Source organism: Panulirus ornatus, chromosome 5, assembly GCF_036320965.1.
Source record: "Panulirus ornatus isolate Po-2019 chromosome 5, ASM3632096v1, whole genome shotgun sequence".
NCBI classification, from domain to species: domain Eukaryota; kingdom Metazoa; phylum Arthropoda; class Malacostraca; order Decapoda; family Palinuridae; genus Panulirus; species Panulirus ornatus.
The window spans coordinates 31,995,830-32,013,717 of record NC_092228.1 but is presented as its reverse complement, the minus strand read 5'-3'; the positions used below and the strand labels follow the sequence as shown (position 1 = coordinate 32,013,717).

The 17,888-nt window shown below is 44.9% G+C and overlaps 1 non-coding gene across 1 annotated transcript; it reads left to right on the top strand.

Moving 5' to 3' along the window:
• Positions 1-3,600: 3,600 nt before the first annotated feature.
• TRNAT-UGU (transfer RNA threonine (anticodon UGU)) lies at positions 3,601-3,672 on the top strand. Its single transcript has one exon. It is a non-coding gene; the product is annotated as a tRNA-Thr (tRNA).
• The last annotated feature ends 14,216 nt before the right edge of the window (positions 3,673-17,888 follow it).

The following is a 17,888-nucleotide window of genomic DNA, read 5'->3' as shown; positions in this document are numbered from 1 at the left end:
GACATGATCTAAATTTTCCAGTTTGGAGTAAACATCTTCCCTACAGCAGAGTACAAGAGCTACACGTTATCTACATCACCTTCCTTCCTTCCCTCCCGCTTGTTGGTTGGCCTCTACGAGGTAGAGGAAGACCACTTGTGGCCTCAGCCTCCACACGTGTGCACGTGGTACACCTGCTGCTGCTGCTGCTCACACCTGGGGAAAGCTTGACCTCCCACTACGGTTCTCAGCCCATGTTGCATGTAACTTCATACCACGAGGCATATTGACGAACGCTTCAGCATCCCACCAAAAGTAGGTCACCCTGATCTAAAGTTCACGTCTCGGAAGCGCCACCATCACCAACATAACCTCCTCCACCACCACCACCGCCAACACCACCGCCACCACCATCACCCCCACCATCACCACCACCATCACCACCATCACCACCACCACCCCCACTACCACCATCACCACCACCACCATCACCTCGACCATCACCACCACTACCACCACCAACACCACCACCATCACCACCACCATCACCACATCCACCATCACCACCATCACCATCACCACCAACACCCCAACCATCACCCACACGACCACCACCCTCACCACCACCACCACCACCACCATCACCACCATCACCACCACCATCACCACCATCATCACCACCACCCCCACCACCATCACCCCCACCACCACCACCCCCCCACCACCATCACCACCGCCACCCCCACCACCACCACCACCACAACCATCACCACCACCATCACGACCATCACCATCACCACCATCACCACCATCACCACCACCACCATCACCACCATCACCACCACCATCACCATCACCATCACCACCACCATCACGACCATCACCATCACCACCATCACCACCATCACCACCACCATCACCACTATCACCACCACCATCACCACCACCATCACCACCACCATCACCACCATCACCACCACCATCACCACCACTACCACCACCATCACCACCACCATCACCACCACCATCACCACATCCACCATCACCACCATCACCATCACCACCAACACCCCAACCATCACCCACACGACCACCACCATCACCACCACCATCACCACTATCACCACCACCATCACCACCACCATCACCACCACCATCACCACCATCACCACCACCATCACCACCACCACCACCATCACCACTATCACCATCACCACCATCACCATCACCACCATCACCACCACCACTATCACCACCACCATCACCACCACCATCACCACCACCACCACCACCACCATCACCACCACCATCACCACCATCATCATCACCATCACCACCACCATCACCACCATCACCACCATCACCGCCACCATCACCACCACCACCACCACCATCACCACCACCATCACCACCATCATCATCACCATCACCACCACCATCACCACCATCACCACCATCACCACCACCATCACCACCATCATCATCACCATCACCACCACCATCACCACCATCACCACCACCATCACCACCACCACCACCACCACCACCACCACCATCACCATCACCACCACCATCACCACCATCACCTCACACCACCATCCACCACCATCACCCCACCATCACCATCCATCATCCACCACATCACCACCAGCCATCAACACCACCATCACCATCACCACCATCACCATCACCATCACCATCACCATCACCACCAACACCACCACCAACCACCATCAACATCACCACCATCACCACCATTCCACCACCATCAACCATCACCACCATCACCACCATCACCACCATCACCACCATCATCACATCACCAACACCACCACCATACCATCATCACCACCACCAACACCACATCACCATCACCACCCACCCACCATCACCACCATCACCACCACCTACATCATCACCATCAACCATCACCACCACCATCACCATCACCCATCACCATCCTACCACCACCACCATCACCACCATCACCACCACGCACCACCATCACCACCGACCATCACCATCTCACCACCACCATCACCATCACAACCACCATCACCACCATCTCATCACCATCACCATCCATCACCACCATCACCACCATCACAACATCCACTCACCATCACCACCACCATCACCACCATCACCACCACCACCATCACCACCACCACCACCACCATCACCACCACCATCACCACCACACCACCACCACCACCACCATCACCACCACCACCACCACCACCACCACCACCACCACCATCACCACCACCATCACCACCATCACACCACCACCATCACCACCACCATCACCACCACCATCACCACCACCACCACCATCACCATCACCACCATCACCACCACCATCACCACCACCACCATCACCACCATCACCACCATCATCACCACCACCATCACCACCACCATCACCACCACCACCACCACCACCATCACCACCATCATCACCATCACCACCACCACTACCATCCACCACCATCACCACCACCATCACCACCACCACCACCACCACCATCACCACCACCATCACACACCATCACCACCACATCACCACCACCATCACCACCACCATCACCCACCATCACCACCAACCATCACCACCACCACCACCACCACCACCACCATCACCACCATCACCACCACCATCACCACCATCACCACCACCATCACCACCATCACCACCACCACCATCACCACCACCATCACCACCACCATCACCACCATCACCACCACCATCACCACCATCACCACCACCACCATCACCACCACCACCACCACCACCACCACCACCATCACCACCACCACCACCATCCACCATCACCACCACCATCACCACCACCATCACCACCATCACCACCATCACCACCACCACCACCACCACCATCACCACCACCATCACCACCATCATCACCACCATCACCACCACCATCACCACCACCACCACCACCATCACCACCACCATCACCACCATCACCATCACCACCACCACCATCACCACCATCACCACCACCATCACCACCACCATCACCACCATCACCACCACCATCCACCACCATCACCATCACCACCACCACCACCACCATCACCACCATCACCACCACCACCATCACCACCATCACCACCACCACCACCATCACCACCATCACCACCATCACCACCATCACCACCATCACCACCACCATCACCACCACCATCACCACCACCATCACCACCACCATCACCACCATCACCACCACCATCACCACCACCATCACCACCACCATCACCACCATCACCACCACCACCATCACCACCACCATCACCACCATCACCACCACCATCACCATCACCACCACCATCACCACCATCACCACCACCACCATCACCACTATCACCACCACCATGAACACCACCATCACCACCACCACCATCACCACCACCATCACCACCATCAACACCACCATCACCATCACCACCACCACCATCACCACCATCACCACCACCACCATCACCACCATCACCACCATCACCACCACCATCACCACCACCAGCAGGAGCCAGGCCAGGTGTGGGTTGCATGATGAGTTATGGCCACTGGCCGCCCGCCGTGTTGCTGTGCCAACATGCGCCTCCTTAGCTCAGGGGCAGAGCACTGGTCTTGTAAACCAGGGGTCGTGAGTTCGATTCCCACAGGAGACAACAATGTGGCTGCCGTTGTGATAATTATTGATGAGTAGAAGTGGTAGTGCAGCTGGCAACATACTACCTCAAATATCGATATAACAAAATGAAATACAATAATGGCGGACCAGATGACCCACCTACCCACCCACCCGCGCTACCATCACAAATGTAAGGTTGAGTTGAGAGGAAGGAAATCGGGTCTTCTTCGTCTGTGGTACTTAATGAAGATCAGGCGGCCTTTGTAGATTTATTACAACAAAACGTGTACGTCCATCTGTAGTACTGTGGGCTATAGTCTTATGACACACTACGACACACTCTAGTGAACAGTGTGACGATGCTGGCCAGTGTGTCCCCTCAGGTCACACTGGCAGGGGTTATATGGGAGTCCGTCAACACCCATTCAACAACGTGTTCAAATAACAGATCAGCTCTTACGTGTTCAAACATCCTGATTAACCGTGGGAACAGTGAGCCCGTGGCAACATGCATCTAACTCTATGTAACTCACAGTAAAATGATGATAACAAATAACTAATGAAAAATTAATGGTATTGTGCGTGAGTCTTACATTTTGCTCGGCCACAACCTGGCTCAAGCTCCTGCCAGCCATGATAAGTTATGGTTATACATGAAATAATACTGAATATAAGAGTACAGAAATAAGCAAATTGTAGGTATTTACAAGAGTTATTCCTATATCAACTAGTATGCTTGAGAAGAGGGATAACACACTTTACAATTATTAGAGAATCATAAAGATATATACATGGAAATTATATGTGGTGTAAACAAAATCAGTATGCAAATGAAATGAAAAAAAAAATAAAGATTCAAACAACTTATTGAATACATATTATTCTAGAGTTAGATTTCTCCTTAAATAAGGAAGTGCTGCTGCAACTACCTTCTGAACATCCAATGTGGCTGTAGGGAATTCTACATTAGATACCCTATGTCGTAGACGACAATATAAGATGAATACTATGAATAATAATATGAGTGCAATAGACAACGAAACAATTGAAAATCCAGAATTATGAGAAGTGGACTTAAAAGGTACAAAAGCCAAAACATCTATTGTAGAATCTAGATCGTTCTGAACCTTAGATGGAAGATGTTGGATCTTTACTTCATCGATGATAAGTTGATGTTTTGGGGGATTCGTCCTAAACTCGGGATAGTTCTATCAATTTGTCCCAAGTAATGATCATGAATGCCGAACAATTTGAAACTGGAACTGATAAGAATATATTGTTGTCCTAACTGAATGTGTCACAGAAATAAATAAGATTTGGGATGATTAGGTGGGCAATGAAGAAGAACATTTTGTGGGTCTGGGAAAAACAGTACGTGATGCTGGTCCATACTTTCAATCCAAGGTTCATTAACAACAATTTCCTTAAAGGAACAAGAACGAAGAACATTTTGTTGATGCCCAAAAAGTAGTTGGTACTTACATGAATTTGTTTGTAAATTATGGAAAACCAAGGTATTGAGGTGGGGGGATGCAAATCAAGTTATCAAGGAATGGTTTATGGCACAATGCTAGGTCATCCAAGGAGAGATGTGCAATCAACGAGGAATAAATATTATATAAGAGAAAGTTCATGTTATCAGCAAGGACGATAGTTTTTTGCGACCCTTTTGTATAATTAAAAGGGAATGGTATTACGTTCACAAGGCTGTAAGTATTGGAGTCAGTGAATGGTATGTGGATAATGACCGCTTCGAGGATCACGTCAACCGTTAGTAAGGAGTAATAACTGGCCACGTGATGCAGAGGGAGAGCTGGGGTGCAACCGAATTTCGTCATCGCTTGTTTAATGATGCGTGTGAGTTCCGAGAAGGGAAAAAATGATTGCGTGACAACTTGGTTTACCAGATTATCAACATCTTCCAATAAGCCAGTGAAATAATGTGCATGATAAGTGATCTGGGCATATAAACTATCAACATATGTGGAAATAGTCACTATAGCATATATGGTATTAACAGACTTTGACAGCAGTTATACCTGTTGTGTCAAGTTATTAGCAATTAACATTATGTCATTCAAATATTTAGAGTGTTTTAAGACCTTATCTTCAGCCTTAATATACCTGTTGTTAAGAAGTGCTTCAAATTGTAAGGATGTAATCTGATTCCTGACTGACTTGAGTTCTTCCTGAGTAGCAATACCAAACAAATATGATTGGAGGAACCCTACAAAATTAAGCAGACCCCTCTTGCTTCTCCTTTGCTTTTTCGTGTTCATCCTGGCATTAGTATTTACTGGAGATTCAATGTCTTGTATTAAGTCATACAGAACCACACAGGTACTATTCAGTTTCCAGGTCCACTGGTTTAACAGAGTTGGAGTAGGAGCAACACTAGAGTTTCTGATGGACACACTGGTGTAAAACTTGAGTAAGGTAGAGCGTAAGCGAGGTACGGCCTCCATTAGTTTCACTAAATGATCGTAAGTGTAGGGTAGACCCTCCAGGCCCAGCTTAACTGTGTCCCTCACGAGGCGGACCTGGCGGGGAGTCGTGAGAAGGGCGCCTGGTACTGCCATGGTGTCATATATAGGAAGACACCATAAGGACATGGGAAGGAAGATCCTGTAAAATGATACATTAAGCAACTTCTCAAAAGCGAGGTCTTAATGATGTTTGTGTGGTGGTGATGTGAGGGTGGTCGGTTCTCGTGTGGGGACAGACTGAACAGTGATAGAAGTTGGTTGGTAGACATTGTTCTTCACGAGTGCTACCTGTATTTAGATGTCGAACTCTAAACTTACGTCCCTTTAAATGAGCTAAGACTCTAAAGGAACCAGAAAATTTGGGGTAAGGTTTAGGAACCTCACTTATGGAGTTAAATTCCTACACCATTACCAAGAGTCCGGGAGCTACGTACCTTTGATGGTTTCGTGGATTTATCAGCCTGGTTCGTGAAGGTTGTAGTAGCTTCACCTAGATTTTCCTTGATCCTTTGATGAATCAATTGAGTCGTGCGATATTTTTCCGCTACAACTAATTTCTGGACCGCTGGACATGAAGGAGGGGACGCTATTATGTCATACGGCAACACTTTATCAAAACCGTGTAAGGCGTGGAAGGGTGTGTCTCCAATTGACTTATGATATGCAGAGTTTAATGAACATTGGACATCAGACAGGTACTCATCCCATTCATCATGATCAAAATTAATGTTGGTGGGAAGACACTGGAGGATCTTACGGTTCAACCTTTCTGCCAGGCCATTCGTGGCTGGGTGTTGTGCCATTATATTACATTTACTTATGTTATACAATTTACAGAGTTCTTCTAATAATGAGTTATTAAATTCCCCTCCATTATCTGTGACAAAATCTTCGGAGCATTATGTCTGTCTAAGATATGTGTTTTGAACGCCTTAGCGACCGTGGCTGCGTCTTTATTTTGAACTGGGACTAATTCACAATATCTCGTGAAGGCATCAGTAATTACGTATTGTAGCCTGCCATGCACCTAGGGAAACCTACTAATATGTCCATATGAACTCTTTCCCATGGGTATGTAGGTAAAGGATATTTCAACACAGTCTGCGGGGTAGTGGGACTTCCCTTGTATGTGTTACAGGTTTGGCAACTCAAAATATAATCCTTAATGCTTTTCTGCATTCTTGGCCAGAAATACCTCAAACGAGTTTGCTTATAGCATTTATCTGCGCCTGGATGTGAGGCCTGCGGTGAATCATGTGCTAACTTCAAGAAATCCTGTACTAATGTTGTTGGAATTATTGTTTGCTTAACAACACGGGCAGGCACTCCTAATTTCGCGTCCCTGCACAAGACTCCCCCACTGTGCTAAATACAATTCTCTGACTGGAACAACTGTTTTAGCATCCAATGAAGATCTTACACCCTCTTCTATGACAGGACCCCAGACTTGGTCATCTCGTTGATGTCGTGTCAACCTTTCTACATCAAAATCTACGGGGCTATTGCCTACAGTGACTGTACCCACTCTTCGGGAGAGTGCGTCTGCAACTACATTGGATGAACCCGAAACAAAGGGAAAATCTGGGTCAAATGCTTGTATAGTTAAAAACCACCTCTGAAACTTTCCTGTAGGATCTTGTCTTTGAAAAATACCCAACAGAGCTCTGTGATCTGTATAAACTGTAATAGGGTAACCATATATGTATTCCTTAAAATGTTTGAGTGCCCAAACAACTGCAAGGCCTTCCAATTCTGTTATTGAGTATTTCGATTCCGTCGTCGAACATGTACGGCTCGCATAAGCTATGGGAAAAAGTTTACCCTTATTTGACTCCTGCATAAGTACAGCTCCAAGACCCTGTTTACAAGCATCTGTGTGCAAAATGAAGGGTTTCTCAAAGTTGGGAAATCGAAGGATAGGCGCCTCGATCAAGTGTTGCTTGAGTAAGTTAAACGCATTGTCTTGCGCTGTAGACCACTGGAATGTAACTCCCTGTTTCAGAAGTGAAGTGAGTGGGTTTGCGATCTTCGCGAAATTAGCGATAAATCTTCGATAATATCCTGCTAAACCAGGGAAGGATTTGACCTTGTCTGTTGTGGAAGGGACTGACCATTCTACAATTGTGTTTACTTTATCTGCATTAGGTTGAATACAGTTTTCATCAACGGTGTGACCTAAGTAATTGATTCTTGTTTGTAGAAAGGAACATTTGGATAACTTGACTTTTAGGTTTGCATCCTTAAGTCGCAGAAATACTCTCTCAAGACTTTTGAAATGAGAAGCAATATCTGGAGACATGACAATTATATCATCAAGATAAACCAATACTTCTTTGCCCAACATGTGACGACAAATGTTAGTCATTAACCTTGAGAAGGTGATCACCGGTGAGGAATGAAGACCGAAGGCCATGATGCATATGAACTGCCAATGACCATCTGGCGTACTGAACACAGTCAGGGGGCGGCTTTCTTCTGACAAGGGAATCTGCCAAAATCCGCTCAATAAATCCAAAGTTGAAAATACCTTATTGTTACCGAGGCTATGAAGAAGCTCTGATACCACTGGTAATGGGAAACCATCTTTCAAAGTGACCTTGTTGTTGAGTTTTCTAAAATCTATGACTGGTCTAAAAGTTCCGTCCTTTTTCGGAACGATCAGAAGTGGTGAATTCCATGGTGATCGTGATTCCTCTATAACATTATCTTTCAACATGTCCTGAACCAGTTTGTTTGCTATGTCTCTGTGCGCGTGTGGCAATCGGTAGGCTGGGACGTCAATGGGACTTGTGTGTTTTTCTCTAAGTTAATAATGTGAACATCCAAATGAGTTCTACCGAGTGGTTCTCCTGATAAGGCAATAGTAGACCTATACTGGTTAAGTAAGTCTGTTAACTGGTCAACATGTTTGGTTAATCCTACCTTGGATATCATGTCAGGGGTCATGGTGGGGAGCTGACTCAAGCCGTGCACTGCTGAGTCAGGGGTAGGAGGAGTAGGTGGTGGTGGGTTAATGGAATGTGAGACTAGACGGATATTAAACTCATGTAACTCCTCGTCTTGAATTCCCGACTTCAAAACGGAGAATTCCACAAGCTTGGTCCCTCTACAGAGACGGACAGTTGTGGGTCCCGTATTGGCAATGTATACGGTAACCTCTCCATCTACGGTCTCATGAATAGAGGCATCCATCGATAGCCCTTTGACAGTTAGTGATGAATGTTCAGCAACTTCTCTTAGTACGAGATCACCCTGACTATGTCTCAGTCCATGATCAGTCATCCACTTTCGAGAAAGTGAGAGAGGAACCTTCGTTAATGTGTTACTATGCAGAGTCATATTTGTTTGAAGTTTACCAGGACAATGATAAGTAGAAAAATAAAAGGGTGGGTATTATCTACCGTGAAGCAGGACGTGGGAGCAGATGTATTAATGACCCTGACTGAGTGAGAACTCTTCTCTGACAATGACAGGAACGTATTATCAACACAAACCACATGATAAATAGGACGACAGATCTTATGTTATGCCACACATAGAGTGGCGTCCTAGTAACAAGTTAGCAGGAAACGTTACACCACGAACAATGTAATGGGTGACGGTCATGACCGAGTCGCCTATGTGAATGTTCATTTTAATAGTGCCCCTTACGTCGAGATTTTCATTTGAGATACTTTGAAGGGATGGGTAAAAGTCCGAGCATTGAACAAGCTGAGTGCGCCCCATTAATGGTTGAATAAAATCATAATGAATGACATCTGCTTCCGCGCCGCTGTCTAGAAAGATTGTGACTGGCTTATCCTGGAAAGATTGTGATTGTCTTATCCTGGAAAGAACCCACTAAATCGAAACTTGTAAAGTGAGAAAATGGCGAAGAACGAAAATGTCTTAAGATTTCCTTATGTGATGGAGTCGTGTCATGAACGAGAGATTGTCATTGTTGATGATGACATGATGAACCTGTGTTAGATGACGTCTGTCTAGCTAATGCTCGGCATTCCGCTGTGTCTAGCGTTCTTATGATATGAACACATGTCTGGTGTTGTGGGGCGCGAGCGGGTGAAGGTCAGCTTGGCGTCTGACTGCAGGAAATTATGACACGGTCTGCAGCATTGTGACGACCGAGGTTGTGATGCCATGGGTCGTTGACTGCGTTTGTTGTTCTGGTCGAGGCGTGAGAATGAGTCCCATGTGTAAGGACACACATTCGCTTTATGTCCTGGTTGGTGACACCGGAAACACGTCACCTTATGTGAGTGTTTGTCATCACTGCATCGCTTTAAGTGGCCGTGAGAGAAATGATTGTGTTGATCACTAGAATGTTTCCTCATACTTTGGGAAGCCGACACCCTCCTCAGTGTCTTGGTGTTGTGATATCCACCTTTCTTTTTAGTGTAACTCAATACTTTCGTTACTGACCCATAATGATGGATCGATGTCTTCATCAAGTAACCGCCGAGCTACGTTTGGAGGTCAGGTCATTGAGAATGAAGGTTATGTGTAATAAACGCACGAGTGTTTGCACATGAGTTTCAGGCTTCATCATGGCCGACATCCAGGGTGAGGATTCGTAAGCCTGCCTAAATAACGTCATTCTTCCATGTAAGGTACTCCAGTGATCAGGGACTGACGTATCATCCAAGTATGTTGTGTTAAGAGCACGTAAAAGGACGGTTAGTAGATTATCTGAGAATGATTCCTCACAACCGAATTTAAACAACGTTTTAAATTCCTCCCAAGATGTACAGTTTTGAACATCCTCTGAGTCATAAACAACCCTAGCGTAATTGTTAGGCTTGCTGAAATCAATGAGATCTTTAGCAGCTGATATAAGCGCTTTGTCTCCTGACTCACCATTATGTTCAACACTGTCCTCTACGTTCCTGATCCACCGATCAAAATTTGACAGTTTACCATCAAATAACTCGTGTGGTTCCCGAGCTTGTTTTAGTGTGAAAACAGTTTTTTGTGAAGGATTTGATTGTCCTGAGTTTTCATGATGTGGAGGGGAAGGTGGGTGTGGGTGTGGTAACGTGTGAGAAGGTTTCTGTGGGTCATCTGTGTCACCAGAATCTGTCAAAACAACTTTGTGTGACGTCACCATTTTAGAAGGCTGGTTCCGTTTATAATAAGGGATTCTAGGTAAATTCCTGAGTACATATGAACCTTTACGATTACCGCGTGGAATATCTTCGGACATGTAATACAATCAGACTTAAATTGTTTAAGTAATAAACCTCTCTAAAAATCAGAATACAATGAACACTATTGTCCTAATCTAAAATACCTAACCTGAATATTATTTGAAAATACTGCACCGAAATAAAGGCAATAAAAAGTATGGGATAACAACATATCAATACAAGATTCTGCATGCGAAAGTAATCATCACTAAAATCAACAGTATCAATGTATGAAAACATAAGAATATATAAAAACCCTTAGATTAATTTGCTAAGCTACAAGGACGAATAGTCATATTACCTAAAAGTATATATATATACATATGTCTATATTGATTGACTAGGGACTAGTAACACACAAAAGGAGCATACCTCACAGAGTGAACCATTTTGACACAGTTCTTATCTGAATGGGAGATTCGCTCGCTTAGACGTCTCGGGTGTGGTGTAGCGAGGTGGAGACGTGTGCAGAGTAGCGGCTGGCTGGGTGTAGCGAGGTGGAGACGTGTGCAGAGTAGCGGCTGGCTGGGTGTAGCGAGGTGGAGACGTGTGCAGAGTAGCGGCTGGCTGGGTGTAGCGAGGTGGAGACGTGTGCAGAGTAGCGGCTGGCTGGGTGTAGCGAGGTGAAGACGTGTGCAGAGTAGCGGCTCGCTAGCAGGAAAGTTGAGTGAGCGACAAGGGCTGGACCAGGCGATGCTGACGTCTGGGATGTCGCCACGGCTGATGATGACGCGTCTCTGGAGCGGTTGACAAGATGACCTCCACGTTGGTGTTGGCAGGATGGCTGACCTTGCTTGACACGTCTGGATGTGATGACAACACTCCGCGGCGGTGGCGCTGTCTTGATGCCCTTGCAAGCGACACAGTGTCAGCAATGCAATAAAGGCGTATCTTCAATGCATTGAGGTACGGGTGATGGAGCACGTAGCCGGCCGTGGGTTCCGCCCTTAACGTCCACAGGAGGGAGCACCAGGACTGTGTCAGGTAGGCTTGTATGACTGCTGGCAACACCAGACGTAGAAATATGAAGTAGATGTAACGGTCGTGTGTGGTCACGTGGGTTCTTACGTCACTGCCACCATTTGTAAGGTTGAGTTGAGAGGAAGGAAATCAGGTCTTCTTCGTCTGTGGTACTTAATGAAGATCAGGCGGCCTTTGTAGATTTATTACAACAAAACGTGTACGTCCATCTGTAGTACTCTGGGCTTATGATACACTACGACACACTCTAGTGAACAGTGTGACGATGCTGGCCAGTGTGTCCCCTCAGGTCACACTGGCAGGGGTTATATGGGAGTCCGTCAACACCCATTCAACAACGTGTTCAAATAACAGATCAGCTCTTACGTGTTCAAACATCCTGATTAACAGTAGCCCGTGGGAACAGTGAGCCCGTGGCAACATGCATCTAACTCTATGTAACTCACAGTAAAATGATAATGACAAATACCTAATGAAAAATTACTGATGAGTGTGTGTGAGTCTTACACCTGGATATGATAACTGAGGCAGCAGCTGACACACCTGGACATTGCAACTGTGGCAGCAGTGACACACCTAGATATGGCAGCTGAGGGAGCAGCTAACACACCTGGATATGACAATTGAGGCAGCAGCTGACACACCTGGATATGGCAACTGAGGCAGCAGCTGACACACCTGGATATGGCAACTGAGGCTGCAGCTGACACACCTGGATATGGCAACTGAGGCAACAGCTGACACACCTGGATATGGCAACTGAGGCAGCAGCTGACACACCTGGATATGGCAACTGAGGTTTGATAAAATGAATATTAGTCAGTGATTTTCCTAGGTGTAGGTCGAGTTTTCACTTCCTTTAACGATGATTAATAAATGTTTAATTGTGTTTTGTCTTGAGGCTGACGAGTGTTGGCAAGATTTGACCAGAATGCAGCAGAGATAACGCGTAGCTAGCGATCACTGCTGGAAAATCCAGAGTTAAGATGAACTAATGCGTGAGTTACGTCTTGTCATGTTATGTGAGAAGTGGAGAGAGAGAGAGAGAGAGAGAGAGAGAGAGAGAGAGAGAGAGAGAGAGAGAGAGAGAGAGAGAGACTGTGATTAATGAAGATGTATCAGGGGTCAGAAAAGACACAAAGGTAGATGGAAAGGGAAAGAGAAGGAAAGAAGAAAGTAAACAAATGACAGAAGATCCGTCATAATGTGTTTCCCACAAAGTACTTGGCTTCAGTGTTAGATTTCAGATGAAGATGCTGGAAGAATAGTTTTGTGTATTATCCTTAAATTCTCTTTGACGTCCAGATATCATCCACTCACTCCACTTGTGCATATGTGAGGCAGTTCTTATTATAGCATAGCAACAGTCACATCTGAACAATATGGTGGAAACATGGATTTTTCATGACCTACGCAAAATGAAATAATCAGAATTGATCGTAAATATGTGTGCAAAGATTAAAATCAATAATGATTTATGCTGAGTACCTGACGTAGATGCCAGACTCCTGCTTGAACAAATGACTTGATATTATTTTCAGTTATTCACTATAATAGCCAAGAACTACCTCTTCATCATTAATGTTTTGGATGGGGAAGAAATTGCTTCCTACATACCACAATGGTCCAGCAGAGGTTTGGTTAACTCTGACTGATATAATTGTGCTCAATTTATAAATCATTCCCGATAGCCAACCCAGTTAACTAAGACAAACACATATTAGTTTTATTTCATCATAAAAATATTAGAAATCATTGGTTGTTACAGTGCCTTCATCATGTTGTCATGAAGTCCCTACTTGTCCTTACCATCAACACAAGAAATCTACTTGTCATTACTTGTGTTTTATCTCTGATTCTCTTTACAGTCTTTATATATAGCAAGATATCATGAGACATATCTATGGTCATATATTGATCTTTACAGTCTTTATATATAGCAAGATATCTTGAGACATATCTATGGTCATATATTGATTTTTACAGTCTTTATATATAGCAAGATATCTTGAGACATATCTATGGTCATATATTGATCTTTACAGTCTTTATATATAGCAAGATATCATGAGACATATCTATGGTCATATATTGATCTTTACAGTCTTTATATATAGCAAGGATGTAAGGCATGTGTACGTGTAGGAAGAGAGGAAAGTGATTGGTTCTCAGTGAATGTAGGTTTGCGGCAGGGGTATGTGATGTCTCCATGGTTGTTTAATTTGTTTATGGATGGGGTTGTTAGGGAGGTAAATGCAAGAGTTTTGGAAAGAGGGGCAAGTATGAAGTCTGTTGGGGATGAGAGAGCTTGGGAAGTGAGTCAGTTGTTGTTCGCTGATGATACAGCGCTGGTGGCGGATTCATGTGAGAAACTGCAGAAGCTGGTGACGGAGTTTGGTAAAGTGTGTGGAAGAAGAAAGTTAAGAGTAAATGTGAATAAGAGCAAGGTTATTAGGTACAGTAGGGTTGAGGGTGAAGTCAATTGGGAGGTGAGTTTGAATGGTGAAAAACTGGAGGAAGTGAAGTGTTTTAGATATCTGGGAGTGGATCTGTCAGCGGATGGAACCATGGAAGCGGAAGTGGATCATAGGGTGGGGGAGGGGGCGAAAATTTTGGGAGCCTTGAAAAATGTGTGGAAGTCGAGAACATTATCCCGGAAAGCAAAAATGGGTATGTTTGAAGGAATAGTAATTCCAACAATGTTGTATGGTTGCGAGGCGTGGGCTATGGATAGAGTTGTGCGCAGGAGGATGGATATGCTGGAAATGAGATGTTTGAGGACAATGTGTGGTGTGAGGTGGTTTGATCGAGTAAGTAACGTAAGGGTAAGAGAGATGTGTGGAAATAAAAAGAGCGTGGTTGAGAGAGCAGAAGAGGGTGTTTTGAAATGGTTTGGGCACATGGAGAGAATGAGTGAGGAAAGATTGACCAAGAGGATATATGTGTCGGAGGTGGAGGGAACGAGGAGAAGAGGGAGACCAAATTGGAGGTGGAAAGATGGAGTGAAAAGGATTTTGTGTGATCGGGGCCTGAACATGCAGGAGGGTGAAAGGAGGGCAAGGAATAGAGTGAAGTGGAGCGATGTGGTATACAGGGGTTGACGTGCTGTCAGTGGATTGAATCAAGGCATGTGAAGCGTCCGGGGTAAACCATGGAAAGCTGTGTAGGTATGTATATTTGCGTGTGTGGACGTGTGTATGTACATGTGTATGGGGGGGGTTGGGCCATTTCTTTCGTCTGTTTCCTTGCGCTACCTCGCAAACGCGGGAGACAGCGACAAAGTATAAAAAAAAAAAAAAAAAATCTTGAGACATATCTATAGTCATATATTGATCTTTACAGTCTTTATATATAGCAAGATATCATGAGACATATCTATGGTCAGATATTGATCTTTACAGTCTTTATATATAGCAAGATATCTTGAGACATATCTATAGTCAGATATTGATCTTTACAGTCTTTATATATAGCAAGATATCTTGAGACATATCTATATAGTCATATATTGATCTTTACAGTCTTTGTATATAGCAAGATATCTTGAGATATATCTATGGTCAGATATTGATCTTTACAGTCTTTATATATAGCAAGATATCTTGAGACATATCTATGGTCATATATTGATCTTTTTTTCTCTGTTTGTTTGTTGTCATATGGAAATTCATGGTAATAAAGGTTCATTGTTTTCAGGCTAAAATTTAAGGTCTGGTCTGTATCAATCAACAAACCTGCTTTTCTAAACCTGTATCACATGAGCCCTCATTGTGTGGCCTTCGAGAGAATGTAAGTCTGGTTATCCTACATATGAGAGGCTTCTAATGCCTGGTATTGTTGTGTCATTCTTCTCTTTATGCACAAACGTCGTCCATTGTGTTGCCACAAGGATTCACCAAGTTGTTGATGGCCGTGGGTGAGGGATGAAGGTCACATTAAATGTAATTAAGGTTAATCTGTCATGTTACTGCAATAAACTAATGTTCCTGTCCGTCCTATATGGTTATTCTACATCACACAACACCATCAGTCTCTCTCTCTCTCTCTCTCTCTCTCTCTCTCTCTCTCTCTCTCTCTCTCTCTCTCTCTCTCTGCTGGAAGCAGTATAACGGATCCTTATAATACTGATGTATGAGGGATATAAACTCAGTCTCCAGTGTTTAGTCTCGATTCCCAGAAACCTTGGAAAGGTAAAGACTTACTCAGTTCCCCGGGGGCCCGGCTCTGTGTTGTTGTGTAAGACAAACGTAAAGTCTATCATTACCTATAGCTATACCGCAGTCATCTTGGCAACACTACTACCATTACCGGCCGACTCCACTTCCCTCCAGGCCGGCTACCTGACACGCACACCTCATTGGTTGTTGCTATTTTGACCGCCAATTTTGTCGTTAATATGTAAATCGATACTGTATCAGTTTTATATCAGTGCGTACACAGTATCACTATATTGCGGTGAACATCTACATAATGTTGATTATTTAAGATAACAAGTAGGAGACAAAAACAAATATCCAGAGCGAAAAAAAAAGATTGAAATTTGATATTGGCACTCCAGATTGGAGCGCCCCCCCCCAGCCGGCCAGGGAGAAGTGGAGTCGCCAGGACTAAGCCATCACGAGTGACCAGCGTTGCCAACATGACTGCGGGCGGCAGAGTAGCACATAAATAGTCAAGCTCAAGTTGCCTAGTTTTTCTGTTCCTAATCTAACCCTTAACAATTATTTCATTATGTGACACTCTGTGTCCAGGTAGTGGCCATTATAACAATATAATCTGGAAAATAGATAGGCTGGAAACAACCCAAAATTGTGAAATAAATGAGAATTAACCACTAAACAAGTGTGGCAGTTGTGACTGAACGTCATTAAACCCGTCCAAAATGATGCCATGGGTAAGTCCGTAGCCGTCACCTCCACCCTCACCAGAACAGCTATGTTACCACACCGAGGCACCTGGGTTCACTCACTATGAATCATAGGTACGAGATTCACAACGGTTCCCATACCATCATGATTCATAACGGTTCCGATACCATCATGATTCACAACGGTTCCGATACCATCATGATTCACAACGGTTCCCATACCATCATGATTCACAACGGTTCCGATACCATCATGATTCATAACGGTTCCCATACCATCATGATTCACAACGGTTCCGATACCATCATGATTCATAACGGTTCCCATACCATCATGATTCATAACGGTTCCCATACCATCATGATTCATAACGGTTCCCATACAATCATGATTCATAACGGTTCCGATACCATCATGATTCACAACGGTTCCCATACCATCATGATTCATAACGGTTCCCATACAATCATGATTCACAACGGTTCCCATACAATCATGATTCACAACGGTTCCCATACCATCATGATTCATAACGATTCCCATACCATCATGATTCATAACGGTTCCCATACCATCATGATTCATAACGGTTCCGATACCATCATGATTCACAACGGTTCCCATAGCCATCATGATTCACAACGGTTCCCATACCATCATGATTCACAACGGTTCCCATACCATCATGATTCACAACGGTTCCGATACCATCATGATTCACAACGGTTCCGATAC